Source organism: Grammomys surdaster, unplaced genomic scaffold (assembly GCF_004785775.1).
Source record: "Grammomys surdaster isolate TR1022 unplaced genomic scaffold, NIH_TR_1.0 62, whole genome shotgun sequence".
NCBI lineage: Eukaryota > Metazoa > Chordata > Mammalia > Rodentia > Muridae > Grammomys > Grammomys surdaster.
In genome coordinates this window covers 16,997,481-17,014,960 of record NW_021604564.1, presented here as the reverse complement: position 1 = coordinate 17,014,960, position 17,480 = coordinate 16,997,481, and positions in this window count along the sequence as shown.

Here is a 17,480-nt window from a genome sequence, read left to right as displayed (position 1 = left end):
CAAGGTCACTTTATATAAAGCTCTGAAGGAGGTATCCAGAGACAGGATTTGGAATTTTCTAGCTACTTTTTTTTTTTTTAAGACAGGGCCTTATGTAGCTCAGGTTGACTTCAAACTCACTAAACAGAAGAGAATGACTTTAAACTCCTGATTCTCCTGCCTCTACCTCCTAAATGCTGAGATTAGAGATATCTGTGAGCACAGCCATTTTGTGCAGAGCTGGGCAAAGCCAGGTCTTCCTGCCAGCACTCTAATACTGAGTGAGCCACATTCCCAGTCCTCCTAACCATCCCCACGCCTCTCCTTTTTAAACAAACACTTACAATGTAGTGTTCAGTATGTGCTCCATACCACCCGAATATGATGACTAATTGCTCTATGAGCCCCGGCAATTCCCCTGGCTTCTACATAGACAGATGCCACCTAACTCAGAAGGGTCATCATCAAGAAATTTGACAACAAATGCTCTCAGGGTTGTGGGGCAAAGAGAAACTCTAATTTACTGCTGGTGAGAATACAAGCTGTTACAGCCATTATTCAAATTGACCTGGATATTTTTCAAAATGTAATATATAATTGCGATTCAAACCTGCTATACACTCCTGGACATTTACTCAAAGGATTCCATATCACCCCTTCTCCCATCCCCACAGACAGGGTTTTTTTGTATTGAGAAGGCTAGACGGATTCCATGATGAGCGTCAAATTGGCAGTTAAAGAGACTAAGCCTAAATCTGTTTCCAAAATTGGGTAATTCCAGACAAGTCCAGGCCTCAGAAGCTGTCCCACCACCTGGCCTGAAGCAAGGACAGTGGGTCAGCAGCAGTTTCCAGAGTTCCTCAGCAACAGTTTCCAGACCTCCCCAGCAAGTTTCCAGCCCCCACACCCTGGTAATGGAATGTCCATAGAGATGGACTCAACAGATTTACATAGAGGTCACCTACCCCAGAATTCCCTAATGTGCTTTAAATCAGGCCTGCGAGCTCACTTGGTTCTCTCTATTCTGGTAATGAGAGACCCCAGCATGCTAGACTTCTACAGAATGAAACACTCTTCGTGTTTACATACGATTTGAGTCTGGGGTGTCATTCTTCAGTGAGTCATGGAGCCTTACAGTATAGCCTCGGTTGCCTAGAACCAGCTCTGTAGACCATGATGGGCTCAGATTCACAGAGATCTGCCCACCTCTGCCTGCTGAGTGCTGGGATTAAGGGTGTGTACAACCACTGGCCAGCTAGGACTCTTAGCACAGAGACGTGTCTGTGTTTAATGATGTTCTGTGCACAAGAGCAAGAAAATGAAACCAGCCCAGGTAACCCATCAACAGATGAATGTGTAACAAAAATGAGATACTTATATACGAGGACATTTTATTCTGCCATAAGAAAAAATAAATTATAAAACTTCTCCAGGAAAGTGAGTGGATCTGGAAAGTGTAATATTAATGCAGGAGGTAACGCAAACACTGAAAGAAAAACCAAAAACCATGTTCTCTGTCAAATGTAGATTCCATCATGTAATACACACAATTATAAATGGTTGCACACATCAGTTAAATAAAAAGAGGTACTGAGGAGAACAAAAGGAAAACGGGACATGAAAGTAGAAAAGGGAGGCAGTACAAGGGAAGCTTAGGGGACAGAAGTCAGGGAGGGGACGAGGAGGTGGAAGGAGGGAGGTTGGGTGGGGAAGGGAGGAGGGAAGTGGGAAGGAGCGGGGAGTGGGGAGGAGAGTTAAGGGGAGGAAGGGGAGGGAGGAGCTACTAAAACTATGTTTGAAATTCTGTAATGAAGGCAGAGGACAACATGGGAGCAAAGCTTCCTGGAATTGCAACACCTGGAACACCTGTCTCATCTGTCTGTGCAAGAGAAATTAAGGACAGTGACGCCGATTGCCGACGTTTAATCCTGAGAGCCTCAGCGGTGCAGGTTTGAGTCTGAGGAACAGCTGCTCCTTTAAGTACACATGGAACCCTCACACTCTGAATTATCGCTTTTTACCATCATCACAAAAGTTAGGGCAGTGAGAAAGTGTTAGCCTGTGTAACTTAAAACAAAATAATGAAATACCATAATGATAATCATTTAATACATTGTATGATAATTTTTTAAAATAGAACTTTTTATTTTTATTTTTTTCTTTTTTGGTTTTTCAAGACAGAGTTTCTCTGTGGAGCCCTGGCTGTCCTGGAACTCACTCTGTAGACCAGGCTGGCCTCGAACTCAGAAATCCGCCTGCCTCTGCCTCCCAAGTGCTGGGATTAAAGGCGTGCGCCACCACCGCCCGGCAAAATAGAACTTTTTAAAAAGGTGATTTTTTTAAAAGTGATGTTCCTGAACTGAGTTTCCTAACATGTTGTAAAATGAATTTAGGTTTGCAGAATTCACAGCAATCTTTGTAAGTAATTTTTCTGAGATTATAATATAGTTTCATCACTTTCTCTCTTCCCATGTTTTCACCTATTGCTTTCTTTCAATGGCCTCTTTAATTATTGTGATTAGATAGTTTAATACATCCTACTCAGTCTGTGTAATGTTACTTATATGTATATGCTTTCAGGGTTGACCATTTGGAATTGGATAACCAATTGGTATGATCTTGCCTGGGGAAGACTATCTCTTGCTCTCAGCATTGGTCGCCCCTAGTTCTTTGTCAAGAGTGGAAAGCACATACACTTCCCACTTTCATAATACCGTGTCTATCGGTATCCTCCTTGTTCAGCTCATTTTAGGCAGTGACCTCTAGAAGACACACAATCCCTCATCAAACTTCCTGTTCCTTTGGTTCTTAAAATCTTCCCATCATGTCTTCCCCAGTGATGCCTGAGCCTTAGGTACAGGACACATATATCAATAGCTGGGCATGAAACACCATGGCAGAGAGCAAGTTGTGAACAAAAGTGTCTATCTGGCTTACTCTTCCACACTTACAGTCCATCTCTGAAGAAGACTAAAGCAGGAACTTAAGCAGAAGAGGGACCCTAAAGGTAGGAGCTGATGCAGAGGCCATGGAGGGTGCCGCTTACTGGCTTGCTTCCCATGGCTTGCTCAGCCTGCTTTCTTATAAAACCCAGGGCCACCATTGCGGCACCACCCACAGTTGGCTGGGCCCTCCCACATCAATAGGGAAACATTAGTAGAATATCCTACATGCTTGCCTGCAGTCAGTCTTATGGAGGCATTCGCTCTATTTAGTTTTCTTTCCTCTCAGATGACTTCAGTTTGTGTCAAGTTAACATAAAAACTAGCCAGCACACAAACCAAACAACTAATATTCAGTGAAAAATAAAATTATTTAAAATATTTTCTAGTATATATCATTTTTTAAAGATAAAAGTGAATTTGCATTGAGTCCCATGATGCACTTGTGTACTATTTCATCATGGCATTAGTAACCCTAGCTAGGACAATTTGTACTATTATATGTACCTATATACCTGAGATTGTGTAAACATTTCTCAGATGAGAAGAGGCCATAGCAGAAAATGTTTAAGCAGCCCGGTCTAGGGCCCTTTCCCCTGACATTAGTCAGGAATACATTCTTTTCAAGGTGCCTGTAGTGATGTAGTCATGACTTCTGGGGCAAAAATCTTGACAGAAAAACTTAAACATTTTTTTAAACAATACTTTATTTGGGAGTGGGGAACACATGTACCATCGCATGTATGAAGGTCAGAGGACCATTTGAGGGAGTCCTTTCTCTTCTATCCTGTGGGTCACAAGATTCAAATCAGGTCAATCTGGCTTGGTAGCAGGTGCCTTTACCCACTGAAGTATTTTACCAGTCCCCTTGAGAACAGCTTCAGAAAGAAAGACCTGCTTTCTGAGGTGTTTGTCCATCTTGGCAGGAAGGTGCCAGGGCAGAGCAACTTACTTCAGAGAGAGGATCACAGTGGGACCCAGTGTAACCTTCAAAGTCATGTCCCCAGTGTCTCACTTCCTCCAACCAGCCCCACCTCTCAAACTACACTGGCAATTGGGAACTAAGCGTTTAAAATAGGAGCTTGTGGGGAACCACAGTAAGAACCTACTCTGGGGAGGGAATTGTATTAATTATTTTCTCATTGCTGTGGCCAAATATCTGACAAGAGTCAACTGAAGGAAGAAAGGAACTGGCAGTAGATCTATCATGGGTCTGAGTACGTTGGAAGCTGTGTGTGAGCAAGACAAGAAAGAAACAAAACTCACCACCCCTCAGGCCACCCTTCTCTAGTTACCCAGATTCTTATCTCCCGGGCAACCAGTGCTGTGCTGACGTCAGAGTTAAAAATGGAACACAAACTCACATCTGTAGCAGAGATAAAAAATAATTCCGTTTCAGCCTGTGCACAGCTCACACAAGGGGCATATGGGCTATGCCCCCATCAGTAGCTTCTGTGCATAGCAAGGAAAATGAGTGTAGATTCAACTAGGACACCAGGTGGAAAGATTGCATTGCAGATCGCTTCGTGGTGTCTGGTTTTTAAGGACCTCTCTCCAGAAAGGTTGAATCTCAGTTCTATAAAGGCGAAATGCGTTTTTACAAAACTAGGCTCGGGAATGTAGCTCACTAGTTGGAGTGCTTGCCTAACCTACACAAGTCCTAGCTTTGAGTTCCTGCACCACAGAAAAGCGCATGGTAGTACATATCTGCAGTTCACGGTCATCCTGGACTCAATAGCAAGTTCAAGGGGAACTGGGATGCATCAGACCCTGTCCCAAAAAATAAGGAAAGAAGGATAGATGGAAGGACGGAAGGAAGGAAGGAAGGAAGGAAGGGAAATGGAGGGAACAGGAGGCCAGGCATAGAGGCACATACCTTTAATTGGTGCACTGGGGAGGCAGAGACAGATTTCTGTGAGTTAAAGGCTACTCTGCTCTGTGTGTCAGGTTCCAGGACAGCCAGGACTACATAGAGAGATTGTGGTGGTTTGAATGAAAACAGCCCCCAGAGGCTCATAGAGAGTGGTATTATTAGGAGGTGTGGCTTGTTGGAGGAAGTGTGTCACTGGGGTGGACTTTGGGTCTCATATGATCAAACCAGGCCCAGTGTGCTTCCCCTTCCTGCTGCCTGCCAATCTATATGTAGAACTCTAAGATCCTGCTCCAGAACCATGTCTGCCTGCAAGCTGCCATGCTTCCCAACATAATGATAATGGACTAAACCTCTGAACTGTAAGCCAGCCTTAATTATTTTCCTTTATAAGAGTTTCCATAGTCACAGTTTCTCTTCACAGCAATAAAAACCCTAACCAAGACAGAGATCTTGTCTCAACAAAAATAGAAAAAAAATTGTTTAATGGGACAAACAGGAAGCACACTCGGACAGAGCTTGTCCTTTCAACTCTGGGCTGGAGCTCTTCCCCTGACTCAGGTCTCAGGTCTCTTTCATTTCAGGTTGTGACTTCCACCAGCTCATTAAAAAGTAGTCTATGAGGCCAGGAGGGAGCAGGTCTCCTCTGGCCTCGAATCTGGATGCCACTAGACAGATTTACTTTTGGAAGTTAAATACTGAATGTGTCACTGATACAAGCACCTTCGAGCCAGAGCTGCAAACTCAGCAGCTATGAAACAGTTGGGCTGGTGAGAGAAACCAGGGCAGCGGGGTGCAGGCAGCAGGGTGCGGACAGCGGGGTGTGGATTGTCCATGGTAAACAGGGGTTTGTGCTCTCTCTTCACTAACTGGTAGTTCTCCTATCTGCCTTTCCACTTTGGTGTTTTCTATCTTTAAAAACCGGTATATTTTCACATGAAATGTGGGAACAAACAGCGTTGTGAGCAACACATCTGCGAAGACAGATTTGATCTTTTGCTGGCTGAGATGTGCTAGTCTCAGAGATAAAGAAAGAGGCTAGGATGTGAAGGTGGGTGGCCATCAAAATGCACACCAGAAGGAGGACCTGCAAGTGACTTCGTGAAGTACCACGTGAGCCAGTGCGAGCATCCTCCACCAGCAGCCACTGCCCTCTGTGTCAGTGAGCGACAAGGATCTCCTAACAGCAGTGCTTGGGCTCAGTATTCACCAAGCTATTTCCACCTTTAATTCAGCTTCTCCTGCTCTGTCCACAGTCATTAAATCAAATGTAAATATCCACTTTGGTAGTTTTTATTTCTCTTTCTAAACTAACAAATGGGCAGTGGTCTGATTTTACAAATTAATTGCTTTTCAAAATAAACTTTAGTGTTAAAAAATTTTGCAAATAAACAAAACACCAAACAACAACATGTAATATAGTTTTCCACATTAATTGCCCTTGCCGCACTTGTCTCGTCTGCTAAACCATGAGGATGGTTTGGTTTCAGGGTAGTGGTCTTTCTGACCTCAGTGGGGAGCACAGCACTGTATGCTTATATTTATAGACATAAAATCGCTCATGTCTCCAAGGAGTCTTGGTTGCTTTCATGAGAAGTGGTATTTAAAGGCCACAAATGTGCTGCCTTTATGCCCAGGCCTTTGCAGAGGACAAATCTAGGAAATACTGGAACTTCTTAAAACTCACAAGCTCGTACTGATACTGCCAACTCAAATTTAACATTAAAGACATGTGTGTACACACATGCATATATATGCATATATATGAAGAGAGAGACCTTTATTAACAGCTTTCTCCTAAAATTATAAAATGGTTTCAGAATAATAATATTACTATCACTGTCAATAGGGGCCTAGCAGTTGCTGTTCTCCCACAAGACCTGAGTTTGGTTCCTGGAACATACATTAGATGGCTCACAACTGCCTGTAACTCCTCCTCCAGGGGAATCCAGTGTTATTTTTTAGACTTAGGGACATGTACACACATAATGTAGGTGTTCCTGTGAGTGCTATATACACACATACACAAATAAATAAAAATAATATTTAACACATAAGTCTTAGGATTCCTTTACTATTCTGTGCCTTAGAATATATTCTGCCCAGGAAGAATACTAAGATGGTGCAATGATAACTTTAAATCATAATTTTCTCTGTCTAGCTACATCATAACTTGATCTGCCTTAGCAAAAATGAAACACTTGCTGTGGTTTCGATGTTGAATATGTTAAACGCTTGCTTTTCAAGGTGACTCCACAGGGAAATGATAGAATGTGTGTGTGTGCGCGTGTGCGTTCATGCATGTGTGTGTGTGTGTGTAAGTGCACATACCTGTGGGGCCAGAGGACAATCTCCGGTATTGATCCTTAGCACACATTCATCTTTGTTTTGAGGCAGGATCTTTGTCTGACTTGAAATGCACTAAGTAGTCTACACTGACTCTCTGAGAAGGCCCAGGGATCCTCCTGTCTCTTCTCTCCATAGCTGGGATTCTAAGTGTGCAATCGTGTCCGGCTTTTTTTTTTTTTCTAAATTAATATGGTTTGGGGTATTGAGTTCAGGTCTTCAATGTTTGCAAAGCAAGCACTTTACTGACTGAGTCGTGTCCTTGGCTCAGAGAACAGAACTTTTAAGAGGTAGGGCCCACTGGAAGGTGCTTCAATTTCTGAGGGGCCTGACCTAGAGGGGACCCTGGGGCTATGGCCTCTTCTTCCTCTGCTTGTGTCCTGCCTTCTGACCGTGAAGTGAGCCACTTAACTCTGCATGTGCTCCAGCTCTGGTGTGCTTCTCCCCACAGAGCTAAAGTCACAAGGCCACTGTCATGGGCTAAAAACCTCAATCAATTCTAGCTAAATAAAGGTGCTGCATTCTCCTTACGTGTATTTTCTCTTGGGTACACCACTATAGTGATGGGAAAGTGGCTAACAACACGTTCCTTCCTCTTTCTGTTTTACATTTTTAGGATTACCTTTTCTTTTTTTTTTAAGATTTATTTATTTTATTGTGAGTACACTGTAGCTGTCTTCAGACACACCAGAAGAGGGCATCAGATCCCATTACAGAGGGTTGTGAGCCGCCATGTGGTTGCTGGGAATTGAACCCAGGACCTCTGGAAGAGCAGTCGGTGCTCTTAGCCACTGAGCCATCACTCCAGCCCGCAGGATTACCTTTTCTTTGACTAAATATATAAAACATTAACACGATCCGGAGTCGGCCGCCATAGGAAGGTGTGCTGCTGCAGCAAACCACTTCACTTTCCATTTTCATTAACTTTGGTTCACTTATCTCTTTCAGCCCTGCTTCTCTATCTCAACAGCTCACCCTGCAGCCTGGCACCCCCAACCGCCCCGCAGCCAGGCATGACTGGCTGCTCCACTGGTGTTGGCTTAGTTGAGCCCACACATCTCCCATGGTGAGGACAGACCACTGTGGTCACATGAGAAAGTGTCTGTATTTGTCTCTTCCACTGGGATTTGCCAGTTAAGAGTCGCTCGGGATTGTACATAGGGCTTCTCAAACTTCCTGCCTGCAGTTTTGCCTCCTGTTTGCAGTTCTTGAGCTCTCCTAACCACCCAGCATCGGAATTCCTCCATCCTGTTTAGTCTTCATATCCTGTCAATAACTAGAGCACGTAGGCAGCCATTCAGTTAACAATTTCTGGGGATCAACTGTGTGCCAAGGCCATGGTGAATAAGACACACTGTGAGATCCCTGCAGTATACCCAGCTGTGGGAAAGACACAAGAACACATCAATGATGCCTGTGTGTTGTTGAGGGCTGTGTCAGACAGAAAGGAGGTTGGCGAGAAGAAAACATCCTAGAAACCGTCATGAATCAGGACTCAGAGATGGTTTCTGGGCTGTGCTGGGGTGGAGGAAAGTAGGAATCAGAGAAAAGTGTGGTAAGAGCAGGATGGGAATGGGAAAGAGAAAGCCAGGCAGGAAACCCGATGTTAATGAAGAGGCTGGCCCCAAAGTCAGAGAGCTGCCTGTCTCTGTCCCCAAGCCATATCCCTGGCCCCAGCAAGAGCTTCTTAAATTATACTTTTCCTTATGTGTCTTCACTGTTTTCAATTCTTTGATGCTTCCCTAAGGGTTAAAGTAAGAAGAAAAGGAAGGAAAGGATGGAGGGAGGGAGGAAGGAAGGGAGGGAGGGAAGAAGGGAGGGAAGAAGGAAGGGACAGAGGCACAGAGGACAGGAGGGAGGGAGCAAAGGAAAGAAGGAAGGGAATCAAGGTAGGGAAAGAAGGAGGGAGGAAAAAAAAGAAAAGAAAAAAGAAAGGAGCCAGTGAGATTTCTCTGTGAATAAATGTACCTTCTACCAAGCCTGATGACCTGAGTTTGATGGCTGGGTCCCACATGATGGAAGGAGTATCTGCTCCAAGTTGTCCTCTGACCCCCATACACGTGGTGTGGCACGTATGCATGCACTCATACAATAAACAATTAAAGCAAAATAAAGAAATGAAGTCAATCCATTTCATGGTGAGTAGATCAGATCTTCATATTCAGGTCTCAAAATCAGCTTTCTTCTTCTGCCAAGCTATGGCTGTCCACATGTGTCTAAGATTTTTTGGCAGGAAGAATCCCTCCCTCCCTCCTGCCCTCCCTCCTGCCCTCCCTCCCTCCCTCCCTCCTTTCCTCCCTCCCTTCCTTCCCTTCTTTCTTTCTTGAATTCTCAGAAAACCATCAAAGGATTGAAAACAGCAAAGGCATATGAGTGTATTTTTAGAAGCATATGCTGGAGCTGGGATGCACCCTGGGGACAGAGCATAAAGCTTTGGAAGTTGAACAAAGAGCAAAGTTTAGCAGGGAATGATGGTATGCATCATTAATCCCAGCACTTGGTGGCCAGAGGCAGGCAGATCTCTGAGTCTGAGGCCAGCCTGGTCTACGTAGTGATTTCCAGGTCAGCTAGGGCTGCCTAGTGAGACCCTGTCTCAAGAAAGAATAGAGTGATGATTGAAAATGGAGAAGAGCATAACTAGAAAGGGACTGGTACCATAATTCAAGGGAGAAAGGAGGATGCCTGGACTAGAACATCCCAGAGAGAGATGGGGTTGGGGAGAGGTGGTTCCCTGAGCGGCATGAAGAAAAAAGAGAGATAGAGACTTGGCAAGCACACAAGGACTGTAGGACACACTCAGAATTCTAGTTTGAGCAATTAAGATGGCTTGTGGCACCACTCAATAGGAATGAAGAGACAGCCGTAGGCTGGAGGATGAGATGCTGGGATGACAGTGTCCAGCTACTGTCACTACGAAGCACTATGCCCATGACGTAGGAAGGGCTGTGTTTTCTAGGCAACATGCAACAGATCACAGCGTAAGGGTGAGTACTTGCACACAGGACCAGAGGGAGCTGTGTAGAGAGAGCCACAAAGCAGAACAGAGACATGAGTGTTACTAGGAATGAGAGCTTGTGTTTGAGGGGCATGGGTGAAGCAATTCACTTCAAGAACCAATGCATAGACCCTGAACTGCTTTGGTGTAGATGAAGGCTACAGCCCAGAGCTCCTGCCAAGCCTTTCTCTGTAAAGATTTCTTCACTGTCTTTTCTTTTATGTCAGCATCACCAAGTGTTTCCCTGGCGCCCTCAGTTTAGCTTAGTATAATTCTCTCTCTTTAAACTAAATTATTTTGAATGTGTAGGTTTGCGTCTGTGTGAATACATGTGCATGCAGGTATGTTTGCCTGCAGGTGTACACAGATCAGAGGAGGGTGTCAGGTGTCCTCTTCCACTGACCCCTCCCTATTCCCCTGAGGCAGGGTTTCTTCCTGAACCTGGGATTCCATCTCAGCTGGACTGAAAACCAGGAAGCTATTGCAATGCTTCTGTTTTTACCCCCCAGCCAGTGTGACAGGCATTTGAAGGGATCCCCAGCTTGTTAAGAGGGACCTGGGATCCAAATGCCCATGGTCAATGACTGTGTCATGTCTCCAGTCCCCTCTCCTTTGCCTGGTGTGTACTAGAGGCCAGAAGAGGGCATCAGAGCCTCTAGAACGTGTGTTACCAATGATTGTAAGCCACCACACGGGTGCTGGGTTCCCCAGCAAAAACAGCAGCAGCAAGTGCCTTTAATTTCCTAGCTCAGCCCCTATTTTTAATTTTTAAACAATATGATGTGATCACATCGTATGCCTTGAAATTGTCTATACTATTGTTCTAATGACTTCACGGTAGTCTACTGCATTCTATTAATTTGCTTCCAGTTTTTAGTGTTAAAAACTATGCACTCAGGGGCTGGAGAGATGGTTCAGTGATTAAGACCACTGTCTGCTCTTCGAGAGGTCATGAGTTCAATCCCCAGCAACCACATGATGGCTCACAACCACCTGTAATGAAATCTCATGCCCTCTTCTGAGCAAATAGAGCAGTCATATACATAAAATAAATAAATCACACACACACACACACACACACACACACTTCAGATTAGGCTACTTTTCCTTTTTAAACTTACTAGCACATCTCCAGTGCTGGATACTTTACCACTCACTCATCAGAAACACTTAATGTTTTTATATTGTTATTTAACTTTCTAAACACTTGAACCTTTGCTTTGCTAACTGTTGTTTGCATCAGTCAGCAGAGGTCCGTTATTCTATGATAACAAAGAATCCCCCAATGTACAGTGTGAGGGACAAAGAGTCTCACTCCTCACTGGAGACTCTGAGCCCCAAACACTAGGCAGTTTATTTTATGGCTTTGCAAAGTTGGGTGCTAGCCCAGAACAGCAAGCATACTGTCTGAGCACAGGGACGTTTGTCTGTCTCTTAACAAAGTTGAGTGCATGGGTCTGTCCCCAGTTTTACATCTTGTTTATTTTAGAGTTTACCACGCCCTTGTCACCTCTGCAGGATGTTGGGAAAGCAGACCTGGGCTTGGGGGTTGGGGCTGTAACAACATGAGCAGACTCCAGCAGGGCTCCTGCATTTTCTGTTCACCTGTAGCCAAGCCTACACTGACTCAAGGCGCTTCTGGAAAGGGACCATAGTTTTTATTTCTTAGAACAACAACAATAAAAGAGTTGTTTCTCTGTTCCGTTTCAGCTTGAGTGTGGGCTAGCAAGTCTCACCTTTACGAGCTCTCCACTTTGGGATCTGGGTTGAACAATCAACCTTGGTCTTAGATTCCCCATCTTTAGTAGAAGGGTCAGAAGCGTTGTCCATAGATCCTTGCTTGACTGACTTTTCTTTCTGGCCGTCTTAGGGTTTTATTGCTGAGAAGAGATGCCATGACTAAGGCAACTCTTACAAAGACAAACATTTAATTGGGGCTGACTTAACAGTTTCAGAGGTTCAGTCATCATGGCAGGAACATGGCAGCATGCAGGCAGAGATGGTGCTGAAGGAGCTAAGAGTTCTACGTCTTGATCCAAAGGCACAAGAAGGAGGCTGGAATTCCACACTGGCAGAACTTGAGCACAGAGATCTCAAAGCCTGCCCCAACAGTAACACATTTCCTCCAACAGGGCCACACCTCTTAATAATACCACTCCTTATGGGCCAGTGGTTCAAACACATGAGAGTCTACAACGGCCATTCCTATTCAAACCACCACACTTTCCTTTTGAATTTTTTTTATCAAAGCAAGCAACCTGCTTCTGTCTGATGCCCATGGATTGAGTGCAATTTGTTTACATTGAGCCACTTCAAGCATAATGGAACCACCTTGGCCTGCCATTCCTTCAGATGTGTGACTCTCTTTGTCCCTTGTACATCATCTTTATGAAGGAACTGGGTTTTCTAGAGCACAGTCATAAAGTTTTCCCCATGGTATTTCAAATTTTCCCTTATGTTGCTTTTGACTCTGGAAGTTATCCCAAGAAGATCTGAAAGTTTTTCTTAATACTTTGAGGAATTATCACCCATTCTCACTTTTATGACTTAAAATGTTCTATTTGATCAAAACAATCAATTTAACCTCTCCGTCAGTTAAACATCTCTACTGCAGCTCGCAGGAAGACTTGGGTTCAGGCCTTGGCACATGTGACACTTAGAACCTGGAGGCAAGACGAGCAGGAGTTCAAGATCAGCCTCAGCTGGGCCAGCCTGAGCTACATGAGTCAAAAAATAATTTTTCCCATTATAGACCTGTGAAAGGGACAGTATTAGAGAGTTCCAGGCCAGTTTCTGCTTCACCCCACATTTATAGTCACCATTCAATGCAACCATGTTGGTTTGCATCCTTGTGTTTGAATAATGATTCAATGCATCATGAAGGCCTGTGTCTGAGGCCTGGTCCTGGGTAATCCTGGGAACCATGATGGCACATTCCCAACAGTGTTAAGTATAAGGTTCTAAAAATAGAAATAAGAAGACCAAAAACTATAAATCAAAAACTCTTCATTTACCAGTAGTGAATAAAGGCCCACCAAGCCTGAGCATGGCAAGGCACTTTATGAAGAAGAAAGCCACTGATCTATCAACCCTGATGAAGAAATGGGTAATTAAATAGACTAGGGACCTGACAACAGAAAATGCGTCTCAGCATTTTGTTATGAATATTACAAATGTATAACAATTTATTTAAAAACTTTCATGCTCAGTTACATATTCATCACATCTACTCTGCTGAACGTTTTGTCTGTACATATGTCTCCATATTCTAATCTTTCTATTCGCATAATGATCCACTTTTGTTTTATCTTAGGCAAGGTGCCATGTGTCCCAGGATAGCCCTAAACTCCCAGTGTAGGAGAGGATAGCTTGTACTTTTGATCCTCTTACCTGCATTTTCTGAGTGCTGGGGTGACAGTTGTGCACCATCACGTCTGGCAACTTACAGCTTCACATGAAGTAGGCAGGTACTCACCTAACTAAGTTATATCCCTAGCACAACTTTATTTAACTCTTTTTTTTTAAGACAGAGTTTCTCTGTGTAGACATGACTGTCCTTGAACTCTCTCTGTAGCTCAGGTTGGCCTCATAGAGATCCCAAGTGCTGGTATTAAAGGTAGACACCACCATTGCCCAGCTAATAACCTTAATTTTTATTCTGCATATAGGTGTTTTGCCTCCATGTATATCTGTGCACCATATGTATGCAGTGACTGTGGCAGCCAGAAGAAAGCACTGGGTCCCCTGACTGGAGTTTCTGGTGGTTCTGAGCCACTATGTGGGTGCTGAGAATTGAACCAAGGTCTTCTAGAAGAGCAATTAGTGTTCTTCAATGCTGAGCAATCTCTCCAGTCCCCCGTTTTATTTTTTATACACTTAAAAAAGTAAGTTGCTGGGTCAGTCAGGTAGCTTAGCAGGTAAAAATACACTTCCTTCCAACCTGATGACCAAAATTCAATCCTGGGACCCACGTGGTGGAAAGAGAACTCTCAAAAGTTGTTATTGCAAGTTGTCCTCTGACTGTTATAAACATGCTGGAGTACAGAAAGATACAAATGTACACACACACACACATAAACAAACAAACAAACAAACATTTGGGGGGATTGGAAATTCTTGCTTTGCTGTGTCAAATTCAACAAAAATTATCAAACATTATAAAAACTTTTATTTGAGATAAGCTAATTGAACCTAATATTTTATTTTAAAAATCTACAAAGATTTTAATTTTTTTATTCTGCTTGCTTTATATTTAATTTTTGAAGACGTGATTTGTTTATTTCTTGGGAACTTCAGACGTGTGTTTTGATTGCGCTCACTTCCGTTTCTCCTAGGTCTGTGGCGGTAGCACCAATTGAAGCTTATCCCTGACTAGCTTACTAATACATCGAACGATGGTTATTTTATTTGGCCTTGACATTACTGGAGGGTAACCCCGACTCTACTTGTTAAACTGCTGGCCTGGCTACTTCCCCAGTGGTATACCCCAGATCCTTGCTGTTTCTCCTGGCCATGTGCTCATGGTTCTGCCCCCTCCATGGTGGCTTTCCCCTGTCCTCTCTCTTTTTCCTCCCCCTACCCTAGCCTCTCCTCTTCCAAAAAGGTCACTCAAAACCCGCCTACCTCTAATCCCTCCGGTAATTGGCTGTAGCCAATTCTATTTAACCAATAGTTTTAAATCAAGAAACAAGATTTGCACAGAAAAAGCTTGTAAACAGAAGTCACTCGTAGGCCTAGACCTTCAGGTATAGAATTTAGCATTAAACTACACAGCAATAGATCAAACACCAACAATCTACCTTCACCTCCCCTCGCCCCCTAACTTTATGTTCTCTTTTTTAAAAACTTATTTTTAAGTATGAATAAATGTACTGGTGACGTGGTATATGACACCTTATCAGAAGACATCACCAAAGCTTGGAGTTTTTTTTCAGAAGCAGAATTTCAAAGGCCACCTGAAGGATACACTTAAGACTACCATCACGTACTCAGTTATGCTAGTAAGCTAAGCTCAGTAGCAAAGAAGGAAGAAAGGAAGAGAAGGGAGAAGGAAGGAGGCAGGTGAGCAATTTCCCAGCAATTGACTATCAGAAAGAAAGTGATCAGGACAATGCGGCTCCTGATAGGACTTTGTTTCCTGCCACTGTGTTCTTTTTCCCTCCTGGAGGGCTGTTACAGCTGAGGTGACCTGCTCTGGGTGTGGATCTGAACACAGTAAGCCACTGGGACGGTGATTGAAGAGTTGGGACTTGGGACTCGGGAGCAAGTGAGTTCGGCAGGTGTGGGGCACAAACAGATCAGTGAGTGCCAACGGCATTGCTTTAGACAACTGTGCCTACTGCACAGGTGGCTGGGGTCTGAGGCATGCCATTGCTTCTTGGGTTCTAAAGTGTGGGGTACAGAAGCAGCTCAGAGCCCAGGGGGTGGTATAGGGCAGGGCAGCTGCTGACACTCGAGGTATCTCAGTGCTAAGCTCTGGTTTGGTACAGGCCTATACCTGTTTCCTGGACTTTTCCTCTTGACAAGCCTCCCTTTTTGCAGGTTTGCATCCCTTCGTTGTTCATTCAACCATTGTTTTGTGATTTCTATAGGGGAATAAGGACAGAGACTCCCTAATCCTCAGTCTTCTGGTTGTTTCTCTGGAACTCCCAGGTTTTTGATAGACACCTGGCTGTCCACAGTGGAGAAGCAGTTTGCAGTTTGCCTTGAGACCTAGTATATCACAGTAAGTATGTTCTGGCCAAGATTACAACAGTAGTTTCTTCAGGGGAAGTCTCCATTTTAAAAAACCAAACAGTCAACCAGCTAGAGAGATGTCCTACCAGCTGAAGTGGTTGATGCCCTTGCCAAGGGCCATAGCTCAGTTCAGTTCCTAACACTCAAGTCCAGTGGCTCAAAAGCACCTGTCACTCAGGCTCCATAGGCTGCTAAGGCATCTACAAACACATGCACACACCCAGTCTCCCACATACATGAAAATGAAATGAAATAACTCTTTCTAAAAATCAGCCAAGTGTAGTGTCCCCTCTGCTGTACCTCCTAAGTGCTTAATACATTTCTGGCCAGAAAGCTTCTGTCTGCCCGGAGCCCAGCCCTTCGGGGCTTCCACATAGACTTTTGCATGAAAGAAACAGAGCAATGTTGACTTTGTGTGTCTGTCATTTGGAGGCCAGCCTGGTGCTATCATATAGCTATGATGACCATCTACTCCTGGTTGGCCACTCCCACCTTGTGCTCCCCGTATCTGCCACAGTGCTTCCCTAGCTTATCGCTAGGGCTTGGGTGCTTTAGTAGGGGCTGAAAGTCTGATGACATCTGCGACTGGATCCAGTCTGTTGGTGTGGACCTTTGCTCTCTTCTGAATTGTGACAGTTTTCATTTCTTCTCCTTTTCATTAGATTAGGTTAGAGATAGCTCTTTGAGCACAGGGACATTTTATATGTATTTATAGAATTTTGATTTGATTCTCTCTCTCTCTCTCTCTTTGCCTCATCTGCTTCATTTTTTAAAATCTTATTACAGGTTTTTGCTTTGGTTTGTTTTGGGGGGTTTCTCAAGTGGCCTAGGTTAGTTTGAAATATAGTCAAAGATGACCTTACACTTCTGATCCTTCCACATCTAGCTCCCAAGCGCTGGGATTGCAGGTATGGACCACTACACTCGGTTTACACCATCCTGGTGATTAAACCCAGATCTTCATGCATGCTGGACAAGCGCTGTACCAACTGAGATGCATTCCAACCCACATCTGCTTCTGCTTCCTTACTGAATATTTCTCTCTGCTTGTTTTTTTTTCAAAGATGTTTACCCTTGCTTCTCAGAGCATTTTGTAACAGCTGTTACAAAGATTTTACCAGTTAATGCTAACGTATGTGCCATTTTGGTGTTGGCATTTGCTGAATGTCTTTTTCTACAAGCGTTGAGATTTTGCTTGTTATTCCAGTGCTGTTATTTTGGATTATGCTTTGACATTTTGTTATAAGGCTCTGGGCTATTTTGAATTCCCATGAAGTGTGTTGAGTACTTTTCTTTGAGTAGTGTGCTAGTGAAGGTTCTCTAAAGAAACAGAATTGATAAAATGAGTATATATGTGAATATATAACATAATATATAATGTATCTAATATACAATATATCCATATATTATATTGTGGATGTATATAAATATACATATGTATTAGTTTTCTATTGCTGTGAAGAGGCACCATGATCAAGGCAAGTTAGAGAAGAAATTTATTGGAGTTTATAGTTCCAAAGAGTGAGTCCATGGCAATCACAGTGAAGAGCATGGCAGAAAACAGGCAAGTATGGTGCTGGAACAATAGCTGAGAGCTTACACACAGAGAGAG